This window comes from Eurosta solidaginis, chromosome 2, assembly GCF_040869045.1.
Source record: "Eurosta solidaginis isolate ZX-2024a chromosome 2, ASM4086904v1, whole genome shotgun sequence".
NCBI lineage: Eukaryota > Metazoa > Arthropoda > Insecta > Diptera > Tephritidae > Eurosta > Eurosta solidaginis.
In genome coordinates, this window is record NC_090320.1 from 216,495,010 (window position 1) to 216,514,177 (window position 19,168).

A 19,168-nucleotide genomic window follows, 5' to 3' on the forward strand; every position below is an offset into this window, starting at 1 on the left:
ACTCGACGCTTTTCCTGGGTTAGCTCGGTTTCTTTGACGCGATATTTGATGCGGAAAGGATGATTTGCCCGAAGAAATCATCAGCAGATTGTCTAATTTCGCGCAAAGACTATATTACTTCTAAGCAGTTTTTCAGATACCAAAAGACTTACGATAAGGTCATTTTTTTTGAACTGCAGCAAAAAGAGCAGATGATGTTGCAGATATCGAGCACGTTTCGCCAGCTACTACCTCAAGACTGATAGCAGTGCATTCAAAAAGTTCCATGAATGTGATTATGCTATCATGGCTTTCAATGAATCTGGTTTCACAAAACCGAAGCAGTCACTTTTTTTTACTCTCGGGAGCATACTTTTTGACGATTTTGCGAAAGATCTTACTTGCGTTTGGAGTGTTTCTGAATAGATTTATAATTTGACCAACAACTCCATGACAGTTACGGATGGCAGGGATCGTCATTGCACTTGAAACAGCTAGATTTAAACGGTGACTCGCACAGTGATAATATCTTGCATTACGGTATTCATTCTTTATTCTTTTCTGCACTCCACTCAAATGTCCTGCCATATTTGTGGCTCCATCGTATCCTTGTCCTACGCACTTGTTCATATCTAGCCCAAGCTTCTTGCACCGCTGCAAAATAACGTTCGACAGATTCTCGGAACTTTGATCATCTATCGGGACAAAGCCAACAAAATCTTCTCTTAGTACTGGCTTGGATGGGTCTTTCGTGAAATCGCATTCTCACCAAAGTTTTCATACTACTTAGCTATGATCACTAGTATCCATATTGAACAGCTGTTTTATGTACTCCACTTATCCATTAGCACAAGGATTTGTCTGGTGTGTGCCCTGGTTGCGCCAATCGCGCAGAGAACTATGCTAAAATTAATTACCCGGTTAAAAATTAATGTTGCGCAGTGTTTTTGAGCTGTGTGTGTCAAAACTCTCATTTGATCTAATTTATATTTGCGCATGGATTTTGTGTCATGCATGGGCCGTATAAATGTTATCTAGTTGAGAAAAAAACCAACGTACAAGCAATGAGATTCGCCATTAGTGTTGCTAGAAAAAATTTTGGTTGGGGCTGGAGTCACGAAAAAGGGCTTGAAAGAGCTAAATTTCTTCAAGAAAATCCAAAACCCCTTTCGCCATGCTTGACATTCGAATTTGCGAGACGCAAGTTGAGGAAAATACAAAAAAAAACTTCTTTGGAAGTACGTGCCTGCACTTTATCCTTCAACACCCAAAACTCCCGGATTGAGATTTCCTAAAGTTGGCGGCCCTATCCAAAAATAGTCCCTTGGAGTGAATCACATTGATTATAGCCTATCAACCAAGTTTAAATATCACCTACACGTTACGGTTCCTTTTACAAATGTGAATACGTAGGCACATATGTATATTTACAAGATGAGGCTTTGTTCTTCGCAAGAACACTCAAAGTGGTGAAGCAAAAGCTTTCCCAAGACAGTCGAACTAATGACCGTGTGTGCTACTACCCTAACGTAGTGGACAGTCGAAATAGTCTGACAACTGAAGCTACGCGGTCATCCATAATGAGCTCTTATATCATAAGGCCGGAAAACAGCAGTTAACATTTTTCAACACAAAATCGGTCGAATTTCATTCTAAAATATCGTTTTGATAGAACGAAGACTATTGAAATCAATGTTGTGAACACAAACGTCTGCAAACTTTGGTCTATATATAAAAAAATTTATAAAGGGTCCTTGTAAAATTTTAATTACATAGATGCGCCGAGGATTATACGGTTTTTACCCATGAGTTACGCAATGACATCCACTTAGACTGCTTATGATTTCGAAGGCGTCAGCCTTGGCCGAATAGTCACTCCCTAACGTTTTAAGATCCGTTGGAAAATCTTCGAAGCTACATCTAGAGCTTCTAGGAAAGTGACGTCAATGAAGGTATGAGTTCGAAGTCACAGTCCTATAGCTTCTGTGCTGGCATATGGTGTGAGGGTCTGGAGGCGTGGTAGTGAATGGTGGTCGGGATTGCTACTGTTCGCACATCGGGAATTGTAGCTCTTAAAAACAGCCGAAAAACCTGGAGGCGCCCTGTGCCACGAGAGTCATGAGTATTAATAGAACATTAATGGCTACCGTAAGTTGCCTTTGTGCGTGACCCCCAAGGAGGCACAAATGATTTAAAGAAATTGTGTTTGCGACGATTAATAGAAGTTAACCCTAGATGAAACTACGCTTTGCACGAGATATACAGACAAAAGTGCGACCATTTTATTTCTTTTCAGCAGACGCAGTAGTAACAATGCCAAATACCAGGGTTAGGTTCGAAGCCTCTCTGGAGTAAGCGCACAAGAGACAATCCCTCCGCAAGGAGCTACTCCTGAAAATTTTTGAATGGTGTGTGAGATCTTGAGACAAAACCCCCGGGTCGCACCGCCAAAGTCGCCGCCGCCGGTATAGAATAGACCCTACGCCGCCGCCGCTGATAAAGTTATCGGCGTAAACCTCTAATCGTAACGGCATACACGAATCGAGATAAATAAAGACTTCCATATATCAAAATGCTCGGGATGAAAAAAGGAATTGATTTAGCCATGTCCGTCCGTCTGTCTGTCTGTGATCACGATGACTTGAGTAAGTGTGAGATTTCTTATTGAAATGTATATGGCTTCCCTGACACTCGTCTCTCATATCAATATAAAATGAGCGAAATCGGGTGATAACCGCGCTCACTTTTTTATATATAACATTTTGGAAATAATACACCTAGAACGTTGAAGTTTGATGTGTGGACTTATGTGAAGGTTCTTATAAGTTTTTTGAAAATGGGTGTGGCACCGACCACTTGTGATAAAATCAATTTTTCAAATATTCTTAATCATAAATAAAATACCCATAAGTCAATCCTAACAGAGGTTGCCTTTACTACAAAGATTTTTTAAATGGTCGTGGATTAATAAAATAAGCTATACCTTTGCTAAAAATAGCGTTTTATCAATGGTATTTTACGTTCGTATGAGTTAATCGGGGATTGCCCGTATTTCTTTTAAATGTATGGAAACATTTATTTCAAGCAATTTTTATTTTATAATTTATTTAATAATTTGGGAAAAATTTAAACAACGTGACATCAGGACGGACGAGGCGACAGCTGTTTTGATTATACCTTGTAAATCTCTTCAAAGCCTTTTCTCCCGAGAGTGGGAGTCGAACCCGTATTCCTACGATAGTTGAAATGGTTACAAACGCATTCAGCTACGTCATGCCTTAGTTGTTGTAATGTTTTTCCCAATTGCCTTCTTTTTTGCATATATTCTTCTACACATTACATACTTCGTATGTAAATTATGTGTTGAAGTTGTGCATGTTTGTAAGGCGGTTTCAGAGAAACTTGGTATTGTTGCTATTTTTGTTCTATTTATAGAACTACAACGAATTAACCAAATGTTGTCTGTTCGTATGAGTTAATCGGGGATTGCCCGTATTGTTATTAAATGTATGGAAACATTTATTTCAAGAAATTTTTAATTTTATAATTTATTTAATAATTTGGTGTCACGTTGTTTAAATTTTTCCCAAATTATTAAATAAATTTTAAAATGGTATTTTACTTTATAAATGGACTTAAAACAAAAAGTTAGAACATATAAAAATTTTGAAAAAGGGCGTGACACTGCCCTTTTTTTGACTAAGCAATTTTCTTTATTTCGGGAGCCATAACTCAAAGAAAAATTTGCATATTGTAATAAAATTGGGAATGCATACTTTCTTTATAGCAGGAAATATTTGTAGTAAAAATGCACAGGGTGGGGGTCACGCCTACTTTTATATAAAAGATGCCCACTTTTACATAGGATTAAAAAAGTAATTTATTCGAATTGAACTGTACAATTGAAACTCACACTGAGTATATAATGTTCTGTTACACCCGCACTTAGACACCCTTACTTGTTTTGCTCCAAATTGTAAAATACACAGCATTATACATTTTTCTATTACCAAAACGGTTTGTTAGCATTAATTTTGTTGTCGATTTTTGGTTATGGAAAAAGTAAGCATTGTTAAGACGCGTTATGTGCGGGCATTAGGATGCCTGCTATTTTTCAACGCGGGGATTGGTTCGTTGTTCATTCAGAACGGATGAAATTTTGCACGCAGATAGCCTACAGTTTGGAAATACCTACTGGCAAACACGAAACCATATCGATCACGTCATGATCGATGGCAGACATAGTTCCAGTGTCTTGAATGTGCGCACTCTACGACGTCCAAATATCGATTCGGACCACCACCTAGTGGCAGACAGAGTGCTGCAAAGTGATGTATAGCTTGGAATCATGGACGGTGTCCGTGATGCCGTCAGCGAATATCGAAGGAGGTATAATGATGAACTATATGAGCTTCACACCAAACCCAAAGGTTTCGCTGGCTAGGTCATGTTATGTGAATGCACGAAGGCGGTCCGGCCACGAAAGTATTTCAGTTGAAACCGCAGTTTGAAAGCAGAGGCAGCGGGGTTCGTTTCCGGATTGTTTAGCAATTATTTTCTGGACGTTTTCCGGTTTGTTTTAATAATAATAAAGGAACTATTTGCGAACTAAATTATAGGTAATATAAAAGGAACTTGATATGTTTGAGGCTACATAACAAAGTAGACGCTAAAAGCAATGTAAGAAAAACGGACAGCCTATTGACGTATAGCATGTGTAGGTGAGTGTATTTGGTTACGTTTCTTCCAGATGGTACTAATAAACCGCAAAAAAATATCTCTTTACATATAATGTAATATAAGGCTCACACATTTGATTAGGTCAAAAGACTTAGAAGAGAAAGCCTTGAGAGGAATTCAGTTCTAAGGGAGATTGATCGTCAGGCAATTCGGGTCATTATGCAAAAGTACACTAGTAACACCTTCTTCGTGTTTACTAACGAATGGGAGAGCCAAGGGCGGTCAAGTGCGCCACTGCATCCCTCCCAATTCCGCTGCTGCCAACTGTACACGTTTACATTTTGTCATTGCATCATTATTTAGTGCCTAAGGCCATAGCTGTATAGCGTCAACTAATATCGGACAAATGGAATATGTGGTCCCGTGCCTGATCTTCGAGAGAGTTCTGATGGCCACAGTTAAGCCGGAGGGTTGGCGCCAAGGTGCTATAACGCTAGAACATACTACACAAGTGTTACCTATGGTTCCAAATTAACGGAAGCGGTCAGGTCTACCGTGTATTTCTGAGAAACAACTGTATATATATGTTGAGTTAAATAACTTAATTATGATTTTATATAAGACACTAAATTTATTGTAAAGTATGTAATTATTACAAGCCTTATCAGCCATAGGATCAAGCCGAACTTCTGAAACACCTCGCTTTTTAGAACTGCTTACACCATTTTTTGATGTGCACTTACTGCAAATGTGTATAAGTAGATGTATACATAATATTATGATACCACTTTCATATTACACACTTAAACATATGTACGTATATAATCATGTAATTGTGTAAGATTTGTCGCTAGTACTAATGATAGATATTTTAATGAGTTTTGTTATGTCAATCACGTCCAAACAAAAGTACAGCCATTATAATAATGAGTTAATGAAAAATGCAAGTGATATCTAAATAAGACATTTGCTTTGCTGCAGCTTGGATCTACCAAAAAACAAATGTTAACCCCCCAAACTACTTTTCCTCAAATACCAAAATACCCTGTTTATTTTAGGGATAGAGCTGGAAATTTGATAAAAGAACATGAAAACTCATATTTTGGCATTTCACAAGAACCCATTGAAAACAAAGAACAATGCGCACCTTGTGAAAGTTTTTGGCATCTTATGTTACACATGCGACAGGGTGAGCTGATTTCTTATGCAATTCCCATTAACTGCGACTTAAGAACATTTAAACCTAGGTAGGTAGTTAAAATGGCTGCGACGTAGGTCGCCTCAGTACCTATTCAAACGATTTTGAGGGTAGGCCGTATAGCTATAGCGGTATAGCGGTCCCGTGCCTGATCTTTTAATCCCTATGTAATATGGAATAAAAAGCCTGAAGATGTACTTAGACACATCAAAAGCCTCCAGATACAAAATTAGGCTGAAAGGTCTTGCACAATAGATCTGCACAAAGGTCGCAGTGCTTCCAGACCTATTAATAATAATAATAATAATAATCCGCGAGGCAAAAGGTAGATCATACTTCATATTTATCATATGAAATAAATTTAATTAAATCTAAGCGCATTTGCACATCAACAAAATAGTCAACATTACTCGCATTTCGTTGGTCTAACTGACCTCAGACAGCCTTGTATGCGATCAAATTTAAGTGGCCGTTCGCTCAACGTTCGACGCAGTTTTATGCCCGTCTTACTCGCATTCGCCTCTCACCACTCTTGATTTATGTTGGTACGCCCAGGGGTTTGCGCTTTGCTTATTTGTATGTTTTGCTCTTTTTATGAATTTCAAATTTTTGGTGTTACTCCTATTCTCTGTTAAACTGTTTCGTTGAATGTTATTTTGTGTATGCGTTTGCTAATGTTATTTAAACGTTTTTCATTTAATATTCGCAGCTAAGTTAATATGTATATATTGTCTAGTTGCTATAGCCATAATTTCTCGGGGTGACATTAAGTTGTTTTCTTATTGAAAAGGAGTTGCAATGATATAATCTCAATAATAAGATTTTGGGTATAAATCGGGTTTCTTTAAGGGGTTCTGAAAATCGTTACGTTTTATTACAATTCGAAAGAGAGAAAGGTATAGCACATGCATTCGAAAAGAAGCGAGTTCATATTGGATTTGAAAAGTTGAACGCTTCCCCATATCGCTCTCCATATCACCAAATATACTACTACATAGTTTCCTACTTTTTCTTGCATTTCTCAATTACCTCATATATATACAAAACTAGTACAGACTTTGACCGGCCGAAAATTGGTCTCAATATATTCAAAAAGGGAGCCCCACTTCTCTCTTCACTCTCTCTCCTCTGTTTTATCTTCCACTATCTTCTTATTATAGCGAATCACCTGTTCCATTTATCGGCTTATCACTCCCACAGCGGCTCACACTTCCAGTCCCGCTCCCGTTTCAAATCCCACTTCCAAACACATTCCCACTCGTATTCTCCACTCCCATTCCCGTTCCCACTCCCACTCTCATCCTACTCCCACTTCCAGTCCCACTTCTACTAACAATATTTCACAATTCTTAATCAAACCCCCTTTCCCACACCTTACTCCTAATCTCATTACCGTTCCCATTCCCCTCCCGCTCTGCTCCTCTTCCCAATCCCAATCTCATTCCCGACCCAACATCCATACTTACTCCCACTCTCATTCCCGGAAATATATCGAATTTAAATATTTACCAGTACAGGCGTGATACCATTCACTTTTCAAAATGTTATATAGACAGAAAAATACCGGGTGACTATATGAACCTACCGTGAAAAGCTCCTTATAGTAAAGCTGTTGAAGCTAATCCAGAATCTAGAGGCTGGAACAGCTGCTTCAGTTTAATAAAGATTGATACATACATTTTAGATTCATAAGATGCGTAGATTGTTGACGGACCCTCTCTTTAGATCGACTAGACGATTTCATCATATGCTAACGCCGAAATTCCACTACCTTCATAAAATTTAATTGGCACGGACTCGAATAATTTAAGATTGGACTTCAGCTTCAGTACCTGCCTCTTTAGGCTCAAGCTAACGGTGTCAAATACACTAATTGCATGACCAGTGGCTCAACTATCGGCTCCATGTTCCCTGATAAGAAGCTACAAAATAAACACCGCCATGTCTTGACTTACACGGCACTCGCTGGATGTAGTTGCAGGCCTATCCAAACTCCTGGACATCTGAACATCATTACACAGCGAGGTGGATACACTCAGTGTTAAAGAGAAAAATGAAACACTGAAAGTATCACCAACAACGATAAAGATTAAGACAGAAATCCGAATTATTTATGCTTGGAATAGAATGGAAATTGAACTTAAGGTGGAGTTGCCTTGCACCCGGACGTCGTTATCCTTAAAATGGTAAAGAGCTTTGATAGACTCCGTATCTTACCAAGGTAAGACCTTGTGATTGTACACCCGATTACAAGCCAAGTAATTTGGTACCAAAACGATTGTGCACTGAAGTGTTTTGAATGGAAACATGAAGTCGATCGTTGGGCTGCTGATCACGCTATTTGATCCGTCTGTTTGACACCGTGAGGTTGAGCCTAAAGAGACAGGTAGATGTATATTAGGGTGGTCCTTGTTTTTTACTTTTAAAAAGTTAAAGGCGAACCCCGTAAAATCATTATTTACTCAAAAATACTGATGGCGATATGTATATATATTTTGTTTTTTTTTTAAAAGGTTTTAGAGGTCGCTACCGAAAGTCAAACTTTTAGAAAAAACATTGTAATAATATAATTATAAAATAGGAAAACAATGGAAATAAAATTCTTAATGTAGCTTTTCCAAAAGGTCTGCTTATATTCCTAAAGAATATTTATGTTATTTTGGGATAAAAAATCGTTGAAAGTTACTAGAAAATGTAAGATAATAAATAGTACCGCAAAAGGACCATGCGCCATAAAAAATTCCATCATCGGTACCGAACTCTAAATATTCTTAATCGAAATTGAGAAAAATACTGAAATAATGTCTCAGAATAGAGAACCTATTGAGATGATGCCCTGCCAAAAATTTGAAAAAAATTTAACACTCGTATAAGGGCCACCCTAATGTATATACACAAAAGCGCCTGCGATTTCGAGATCACGCAAAGTCCAAAGTGGAAGAAAAGTTTTCACTTTCAGTAATGGTTTAAACACTCAACCAATTTTTTTGTGGATATGTTTTCACTAAAGCAAATTTTTTTTAGTTGCACTATATCTCAAAGCCCCGTCACATAACGAACGGCAGATTGAGCGACGCTGACGCCATCTGACACGAAAAAATAGCTAGCTCCAAGCTTATGTTGCAAGCAAAGCTTAAGAAGAAGAATTCGACATTTGCTTTGGTTAAGGGTGCTTTCACAATTTACAAGTGAAATTATTTTTCCTACTCGTTGGTATTTTCTAACATTTTCCACAGTTAAAAACTGCAATTAAACAAATGAGTGCGGCACAAAATACATATGTAAGCATACTTGTATAGCGAGAATTTGTATGTGAACGGGCAAGGCGAAATAAACCTTAATTGCCAAGTCTGAAGTTCTTTTATATTTACAAACGCAACATCTTGTGTCGAATGCATCTTTATGAAAAACTTCATTGTGGCGCGGCCTTTAGCGATGGTACAAAAATGTCTGTCATTAGCTACTAACACAATTTTTTGTAGGGTATTTGCATGTGATTTTCCGCCACTTATTATTGTGTGAGCATACTTGGAATAGCGGAACAAAGATAAATTAAATGAATTTAAATTGGTGATGATGCCACAAACAATTGAACTACGTAAATATTTTGTCAAATCACTGTTAGAAACGCAGCAGATTTTGTTGGCTCTTAAAAGATCTTTCAGATTTTGAATTTATTTGAATTTGCACAGCTTGAGTTTTCGATTAGTTTTTATCTTTTCCTTTATTAACATTATTGTTTTTCTATTTAAGTAAATATAAGTCAGGAAAAAAAAGATGTTATGTTCAGAAAGCGCCAAAATTTGACTGGGGCTACTATTGAAACGCGTTTATACTTAGATCAGTCGGCGCTGAAATAAGCTTATTTTTATTTCCTTTATATTAGGTTGGTTGAATGTTTGTCGGCCTATTCAATACAAATCTGCCAATCGATTTTTAATTAACTTCTCACTGAGTTGCAAACGTTAAACTTCACTTATAGGTTAAGACACTGAGACAATGCAACAAAAGGGGGAAAAATCCGTCAGGTGTCGCGCGGATCGAAATAATTAGATAAGAACTTTAACCGGCTTTTAGGTAACTTCTCTATGAGCTAGAGATTTGAAATTTCCAACTTAATTCAGAGGCCGATGGCCTCATAACCGAATGGCCGCATGATAAAAAGTTCCGATAGGGGCGCACGGATCGAGATATTTAGAAAAATCATACGGAACGGAGAGAATCTTGCGATCGATTTTTAAGTAACTTCTCATTGAGCTACACACGTTAAACTTCATTATAGGTTAAGACACTGAGACAATGCAAAAAAAGTCCCCTAGGTGGCGCACGGATCGAAATAATAAGATAAAAATTTGGAAATTTGGAATTTTGAGATCGATTTTTAAGTAACTACTCATTGACCTATAAACGTGAAACTTCACATAAACGTTAAAGCACTGAGGCAATGCAACAAAAAAGGAAAAAATCCGTTAGGTGGCGCATGGATCGAAATAATTAGATGAGCACTTAAATCGGCTTTTAGGTAACTTCTCGATGAGCTAGAGACTTGAAATTTCAAACTTAATTCAGAGGCCGATGACAGTATAAAACGCATAACAGAAAGTTTCGCTAGGGGGCGCACGGTTGGAGATATTAAAAAAATCGTACGGAACGGAGGGAATTTCGCGATCGATTTTTAAGTAACTTCTCATTGAGCTAAAAACTTGAAATTCCACAAATGGGGCTTAGACACCGTGACAAAGGAACAAAAAGAAAAAAAATTTAAGCATTTCCTTAATATGAAAGGACAAAAATCAGGTAAAAATGTGTCCTTATATAAAAACATATTCTTGCTGAACTTTGATTTTAAAATTTTGACATAGAAATTGTAAAAATATTTACATACAGAAATAAAAATATTACAGTGGAGCGCACATTACTTGGATTAGAAAATTGGCAGAAAAAGAGTTAATTTATCATTATTGTAGTCAATTAATTGCGCTCTACCTTTATATTTTTATTTCTCATCAATATTTTTACATTTTCTATGTCAAAATTTTAAAATCAAAGTTAAGCAAGAATATGTCCTTATATAATATGTCCTAATATAAATATTTTTCGCTCATTTTTGTCCATTTATATAAAGTTATGTATGTATGTGTTTCCACAATTGCATGTGCATTAAGCCGTCAATAAAAATCTCCGCACCACACACAACGCCAGTAATCAAATAATATAATTTTTCTGCCCTTTTATCCCCAAGTAATAACATCTACCCAAAGGCTGACCCACCGATTGTTATGTTGAGCCGCCTTTCTTACGCCAATTACACCCAATTTTAATTTTAAACTCGCCTTTCACAATTCAACAAGCAATTTAAATATTCAATTGAATTCTATTTTCACTTCTTATTTTCTTGTACTTTTTATTTCTGCACTTCTATGTGGTTATGTATTTTAATTCAACGTTCAACAGTCCAGCGCACTTTCAATGAATTTTTCCGTTCACCGTCAAATTTCAACCGCGTTCAACTAATTCTGGATTTGTATTGTCCGCGCTTCTAGATATTTGACTGGCATTGCTACGAATGATAACACTGTGTGACAGTGAAAATATCCTTAGCCGAGACTTAACTCAAGTTGTAAGTTTAGTCTAGTCGAGTATAAAAATGTAGCACACCTACTTAGAGTTTCGAATATATCATTGAAATCTAGAGCCCGGGGTCGAAATCGCATTTTTTGTATGTAGAGGAAATTAAAATTGAAATTATCTATGACTTACGATAGATAACTCTGTTCAGGACCTACACAGGCTCCAGTAGGTTAAACGGATGTTTGCATATGACTTACCCAAACAGCGGACTCTATTCAGAATTTCTATGGGGACTGCCTAGTCTGAAATAACTAGATCCTATAGGCTGCCGACTACTGCAGCGTTCTTCAGGCGAAAATTATAGCAGTGAAGAAAGCAGCAGACATTCAGGAGGAAGCGTGCTTAAGCTGCCGTCGCTTCACTATATATACTGAAAGTCAGGCTGCGATTAAGGCAATAATCTCACATAGTTAGGTTAGGTTAGGTTGAACTGCCCGGTCCATGAGGACCTCACATAGACTGATTGAGTCCGTAGTATTACCAGAAGTTTGTTTTAATGACCAAACTGAAAAACCCTATCAAAAACCAGGACCTAAGTTATAAAATAACTCCGTCCTCTTGGCAAATACTAGAAGCTTAATAGGACTTAAGCCACTTGCTGCTTCTAGATGTGACAGCTGTATCACTCATAATAGCTGGTGTCTTAGCCTGGCAAGCGCACAGAACGTGCTCGATCATTTCCTCCTCAAGCCCGTACTTCCTACATTTGCTACCACTGACCCAGCCTTATTTAAAGGCATGTGACGCCAGAAGGCAGTGTACCAGCCAGAATACATGTCTTGAGTTTACAGTCCTCTCTTTTTAATGATAGAAGCAACTTTGTTAGTCTAAGGTTGTAAGACCTACACATAATCTTCGACACTTTACAGCCCCGCGCTTGAACTCACGCCTTTCCTGCTTGGTCGATCATGTGCACCTCTCGCCTTCGCTTAATCTCGCTCAGTCTAATTGGGACGTCTACGGAGCAAGCTTCAAGGGATGCGCCCTTTTTAGCTAGTTCATCCGCTTTTTCATTCCCATCTATTCCCATTTGCCCTGGGATCCAATATAGATGTATGCTTCTCCCTGTCCCGATTCTCTCCAGGGACTGCTTACACTCTAACACCCATTTAGATGCTGTGCTATGCGAGATTGTTGCCTTAATTGCTTCTTGACTGTCAATAAAAAAGTTAACACGGTTGCAGCTTAAGCTATTCTTTTCCAGGGTTTCTACTGCTTTGGTTATGGCTACTATTTCCGCTTGGAAAACGCTACAGTAATCCGGCAGCCTGTAGGATCTGTATATTTCCGGATCAGCACAGTATACCGCAGACCCTACTCCTTCCACTACTTTGGAACAATCTGTGTACACATGTATCGCCTCGTCCGCGATTTGAGCACCCTTGCACCAACCGTCCACCTCCATTGTGTTAAGATCGCCCCCGAAGCGCAGATAGGGAACCAGGTAGTCTGTTCGTCTTGTCATTGAAGACGCTATATTACTTTGGCCGTATGGTCGGCGCTCAAGCTGCCCCGAAGCAGTTGTTAACGCTATGTTTTTTGCCATCAGGTCTATAGATGGAATGTGCAGAATGGCATGCAGTTCAGCCGTCGGGGTTGTTTTCAGGGCTCCCGTAATGCTAAGCAGTGATAGTCTGCATACTCCTTCTAATTTTTTGAGGTAGGTTGTTTTTTGTGTGGCTTTCCACCAAACAAGAACTCCATAGTATAGAATAGGGCTTACAATCGCTGTAAAAATCCAATGAGAAAGTGAGGGCGATAAGCCCCACGTACACCCCAGCATTCTTTTACATGCATAAAGTGCCGTTGAAGCCTTCTTCACCCTCTCCTCCACGTTGAGCTTCCATGACAGCTTACTGTCTAGGATGATTCCTAGATATTTTGTGCAAGGTTTCTCCTGTAGGGTCCCCCCTCCTAACTTAGGCCTGATCCTATTTGGGACCTTGTACCTCTTTGTAAACAAGACCATATCCGTCTTCTCCGCGTTGACTTTCAACCCGACATTTGATGCCCAGGTATGAATATCCCGAAGCGCCCGATCTATCTCCCAATCTGTTTGGGAGAAATCAGAAGGAGACGGGAGTTGCATATGATCCATTAAGCAAAAAAGGCGTGGACAAAAACGAGTGGATGCAAAATTTCTAAGATCACGTGCAAACCCTACGATATTAAGTTGGGTCCTAGGAAACTGCTAGTATTTGCCAAGAGTACAGAGTTATTCTATAACATATGACCTGGCACCTAATTGGAGTTCTTCCGTTTGGTCGTCAAACAAATTCTGGTAACAATATCGGCACATTCAGTCTATGTGAGGTCTTTATTGAATAGCCATTTCAACTTAACGTAACCTACTTTTGTACATTTTTCTAGATGGTGCCTAGATAGAAAAATGAAAAGTATATGAAGATAAAGGGAATAAAGGAGAAAGAGAAAGAATCAGAATGGAAGATAGAAAAGACGAGGATGGGATGAGAGTGATAAAGTTGAATCGAAGTGGTATATTTTCAAAATCATCATTATCATTCATTGGTGCTTATGCGATTTTGGGCGTTTCGTGCCAAGTCATAACAATTAGGAGCACTGATGTAGTTAAAGTTTTCTTCTACCTGCCTATCCCAACTCAAGTGTAGGTCCTGCCCTCAGCTTCTCAACACAGACATGAGTCGATGGAAACATTTTTTTGGCCGGAGCGTCTATGTCCATTCGCATAATATGACCTAGGGGTTGCAGAAATTTCGAAGAAGACGAACGTTGGGTTCTAACCCAAAACAACCAGAATGGTGCAAGCATCTTTTACACGTCACACACTGGTAAGAGTATGACAGTATAAGGTAGATCCTTTTCCGACATATGCAGAGGAGCCACAGCCTGTGATCGGCGTAAGGTTCAATATCTTCCCGAAGCAGAAGAGTATGGAGCAGTCCAGCTGCAAGTAGCTGCTCCGAGGTTGGCAATTTGCGTGAGGTATGCATCAAATTAAATGGGGTTATACCGAAAGTGACAGCTCTTGGTCGGAAAAAAAATCTCGAGTCGCTCTGGTACATAGAACCAGCTGCCGTCGTGGAAGCGTGAAAAGCTCATACAGATCATCAATAATCTTCTTTCGAAAATCGCTGTCCGAATAACTGAAATGACCATGAACCTTCAGGTCATTTCATCTTCTCTCAACACCGTCCATGGTTCTTAGACATGCATTAGGAGAGCTATGATGACCAATTTGTAGAGCGTGATTTTTCTTTGATTGCTTACTTAGTCCAAAGTATCACTAGACGAAATTCTTCGCAGTCTCCAATTTATATCCGTCAACAGTGATGTAGCTGCTAAAAAGATGAGGTATATCGATTCTTTTATCATGAGTCTTCTCCAGGATCCGGCGCCTCGTGAAGATCAGGTACAAAGTAGATTTACCAGGAACCACGTGGTTGACTTGTCTTAGTCTTTTGTACAATACATTATATATAATCAGTTACGCGTTATTAAGCAGGCTGATTCCGCGGTAATTGACGCGAATAGCGCGATCGCTTCTCTTGCGTGTTGGGCAGAGCACACTTGAATTCCAAAGCATTACCTCATGCGACCACATATTGCATAAGAGTTGAGGCATGCTCCTTACTAACTCTCCGCCTTGGTTTCAAAACCTCGGAGGGCAGTCCGTCTTTACTCTGCGCCTTGTCATTTTTTAGACGGGATACTTTCAGTGGTTATTTCACGAGCTGTGGAATCAAAGCGGCGCTTAAGCCCTAACAAGAGTCGCAGCGGACTCGCCAAACCAACCTGGAAACCACATCGAAAATACAACATAAAAATTCCTTTCTTGGTATATACATAAATAAAGTTATAGGACAATATATGCCTATAAAGAAGAGACTTAAGCCCCCAACAGTTGATTTTTTAAGCTGTGTGCGAAATTCCGAGTATACATTTGTTGTAAAGCCGTCCAGCCTTCAGCTCGAGGTATATCTCAAAAGATAATTTTTTGTTACACAGTGTGGCACTCACAGGTATTTGGCAGTGCACAGTGCCTGAAAATCATATAACAAAAGCTGTTGCAGATAAGAAGCGGCTGCGGCTCAGCCTGGGTATTGGCAAATTTTTCGTGGTGTTGGTAAAAGAACACTAACGCCAAGGTTGATGCTCAAGGAGATGTGAGTTGGTGGCGTCGCTTGCGCTAATGAGTCTAATGGTACTTGCGTCTCAATTTCGATTTTGGAGTTATTGACGCTTCTGGCGACACTGAGTTAAACTCAGCTTGTGCATAAGAGAAAGTTGTATTACGTGTACGAGCTGATCGAGGGTTTCGAGGGTTTCGTCGGCTTCTTATTGTTAGATTCCGATACCGACAAGTTATTGTTTTATATCTCGACCTTTTATCGATAGCAAACTTTTACCATTGAGTTGATGGGTTTGTTATCAGCTTGTTATCATCAAGTCATCTATCTCTTATTGGTTTCCTTTCGGTTTGTTAACGACGGCTATTGTTATCGCTTTCATATTGAAGCTTTATCAGTGTAACTGTTTCATAAAAAACGATGACTCATATCTAAAAAATCAATAACACACCGATACCAAATTGATAGCACTACAATAGATATTTAGAAATTTTTCGATAAAAAATCAATGAATTGTTGACAACAAATCGATATCTTTTCGATAACAAAACGATAAATAATTTATAGCAAAACGATTATTATTTGTAAACAAATCGACGACTTTTTGACAACAAAACCGATGTATTTTCTATAAAGAGATCGATAACACCTCCATACTCCAACAACAAATTGATAGCTTTATGATAGCAAAACCATAACTTGTTAATAGCTAATCGATAACTATTCGAAAACAAATCGACAAAGTTTTGAAAACAAATCGTTAATACGCTGGGAACAAAATTATAACACCTCGTTAAAAAATCAATAACTTTTTGATAGTAAATCGATAAATTTTTTCAAGTAAATCGGTAAAGTCTTGGTAACATATGACTTTTCGATAAATAACCGACACATTTTTAATATTAAATCTATAAAAGGAATAAAAACCAATAACTTTACGATAACTTTTGATTAACAAATCGACAAATAGATGATATCAGAATTAAATCGAAAGCAAATAGATTATTTTTTTATAACAAATCGATAATATCGAAATTTATTTCCATAAATAACGATGACTTTGCGATGGTAAATCGATAACTTTTTGATAAAATACCGATAAGTTGTCGATGAGAAATTGATAATTTTTAGATAACCAAACGATAGCTTGTCGTTATCGGTAGACTTATTATCGATAAAAAATATAACATACTTCCATAACAAATCGATTACTTGCTTATACCTCGCCGATAATACACCTGTGTATAACAAACGTTTACTTTCCTTGCTATGGCTTCTAGAGGTTTACGCCGATCACTTTATCGGCGGCGGCGGCGTAAGCTCTATTATAAACCGGCGGCGGCGGCGTGGACGGTGCGCCGGCGTACGCCGGTGTTCTTACTTCAAAAAGCTAATTTTTCTATTCAAAAAAAATAATATTTAGGAAAGGCTTTGCTTGTAGGTATTTAAGGAATCAACGTTTTGGCCATTTAGGAAAGATCCGGGGTTTTTGCCTCAAAATCTCGCAGATAGTTCAAACATTTTCAGGAGTAGCTCCTTGCGGAGGGATTGTCCTTCGTTCACTTACACCAAAGAGGCTTCGAACCTAACCCCGGTTTTTGGAATTGGTACTGCTGCGTCTGCTGAAAAGAAATAGAGATATATAAAATGGTCACACCTTTGTCTGTATATCTCGTGCAATGCGTAGTTTCACCTGGGGTTAACTCCTAATAATCGTCGCGGACACAATTTCTTTAAATCATTTGTGGCTCCTTGGCGGTCACGCACAAATGCGACTTACGGTTGATATTAATGGTCTATTAATACTCATGACTCTTTTTCGAGCTACAATTCCCTATGTGTGAACAGTAGCAATCCCGACCACCAGTCGCTACCACGCCTCCTGATCTCACACCATATGCCAGCATAGAATCTATACGACTGCGACTTCGACCTCATACCTTCGTCGACGTCACTTTGCTAGAAGCTCTAGGTGTAGCTCCTAAAAATTTCTAATGGATGTTTCTATCGCGCTGTGCTGCCGAACTACACCAGAGAAACACCTTGAAACGTTAGGGAGTGACTATTCGGCCAAGGATGCCGCTCTCGAAAACATAAGCAGTCTAAGTGGATGTCATTGCGTAACTCATGGGTGAAAATCGTATAATCCTCGACGCATTTACATAATTAAAATTTTACAAGGACCCTGGCGGCGTGCGAAAAACGACAAAACTCGGCGGCGAAGGCGGCGTTTATCGGCGGCACATATCTCTAATGCCTTCTTGCCATGACTTGAATTGTGCCCACATTCGGCTACAGTGTTGTGACTACGCCTACACTTACATTTCCTATTCCTCCATACAACTCATCACTTCCCCAAACAGCATACCAATTACATTTGCAACTGGATACCCCCCAAAAAGCAAAGATGTTAACACATCAAAAGTTGTCTAAAAAATATCATAAAACATTACACTGTGCATCCCCAACGATGGATAGTAATTCCCAAAGTTCGGCTATGCATAGTGGCGAAGCGTAGTTGGTGATGAATGTCTTTGGCAAAGCGCTCGCTTATTATTTATGATTATGCCTTTTGCAAAATTGTGTAACCAAACGAAAACAAAGTCATCAGCCACTCTATAAAAAATCGCCGGTGTCTGTTTGTCTGTTCGACGACAGCTTGTGTGTGCGCTATGGATGAACTTTTATCATTTATCAACGGACAACAATGCCACAACATCTCGTCGTATATGCCGCCTTCGCCTCGTTGTGATTATCAGATTTCTAGTCTTCTTGTATTTCTGCGGACTGCGGTCAATGCGACGTGTAGCATCCCAACTTAGCCCTTTCCCTTGTCTATACTCCGTCTTTTGTATTTGGACAATCTTCAATTATGGCATTTGAGGTTTCGTTTTGTTCGGTAGCAGAAATTACGGTTAAAAATATCTTCTATAGCCGTGTGGTGCAATCGTAATTGCAAGTATGAGGCAGTTGGTGGAGATTGTTATCACTTCATTGTTTACCAGTGTGTTTGTATGTATGGATGTCAGTTGCTTTTGTTCAAAAATATATTGTCGTACTCGTATTCCCATTTTCATGCGCTCCTTATGCGACAACTGTGCAAGTAAGTCAATTTTTGTTGGCCAATTCCATCGCTATAGCCGTAACTGCGCACTGTTGCCTATTTAAAATGCGGTAAGCGTTCGACCCGTTCTCTTTATCTATTTTTAGTAAATTTATGTGCTGAAGTCCGGTTGAACGTTTAGGCTGAATTCTTTAGTTGCGAATATTAGCCACATTCTTACCTTCCCCTGCGGCCTAACTTAACGTCAGTAGTACTCTTCATCTAATCACTTATTCACAAAGACGGTGAGCTGTAGGAAAATTTTGATTCGTGATGTTGGGATTGTGGAATTTGAATGGGGGTTACCCCGGCTTGATTAGTGATGTTACGATTGTGGAATTTTAATCATTCGCTAAAGCGAATTTAGATTTTAAAAAGTTAACATTTATAGTCTAGACTTAAGTGATTCTAAATGTTTGTGTTAAAGTTTGATTTGTTCTCCCAGTAGTTATGCGAAACGATTAGTAG

The 19,168-nt window shown here is 38.7% G+C and overlaps 1 protein-coding gene across 7 annotated transcripts in view; it reads right to left on the reverse strand.

The window, feature by feature from the left end:
* LOC137240600 (uncharacterized) overlaps positions 1-19,168 on the reverse strand; it is a 50,275-nt gene that overhangs the window by 19,621 nt on the left and 11,486 nt on the right. For 2 of the 7 annotated variants that reach the window (XM_067767093.1, XM_067767086.1), the window contains exon 1: positions 11,191-11,367. The exons of 2 other annotated variants lie outside the window; for them this stretch is intronic. The gene's annotated coding sequence lies outside the window, so the exon portion shown is untranslated. Of the gene's footprint in view, positions 1-11,044; positions 11,065-11,128; positions 11,373-19,168 lie in introns of those variants that run through there. 3 more of the 7 variants (XM_067767089.1, XM_067767087.1, XM_067767091.1) reach the window with 3 other exon arrangements.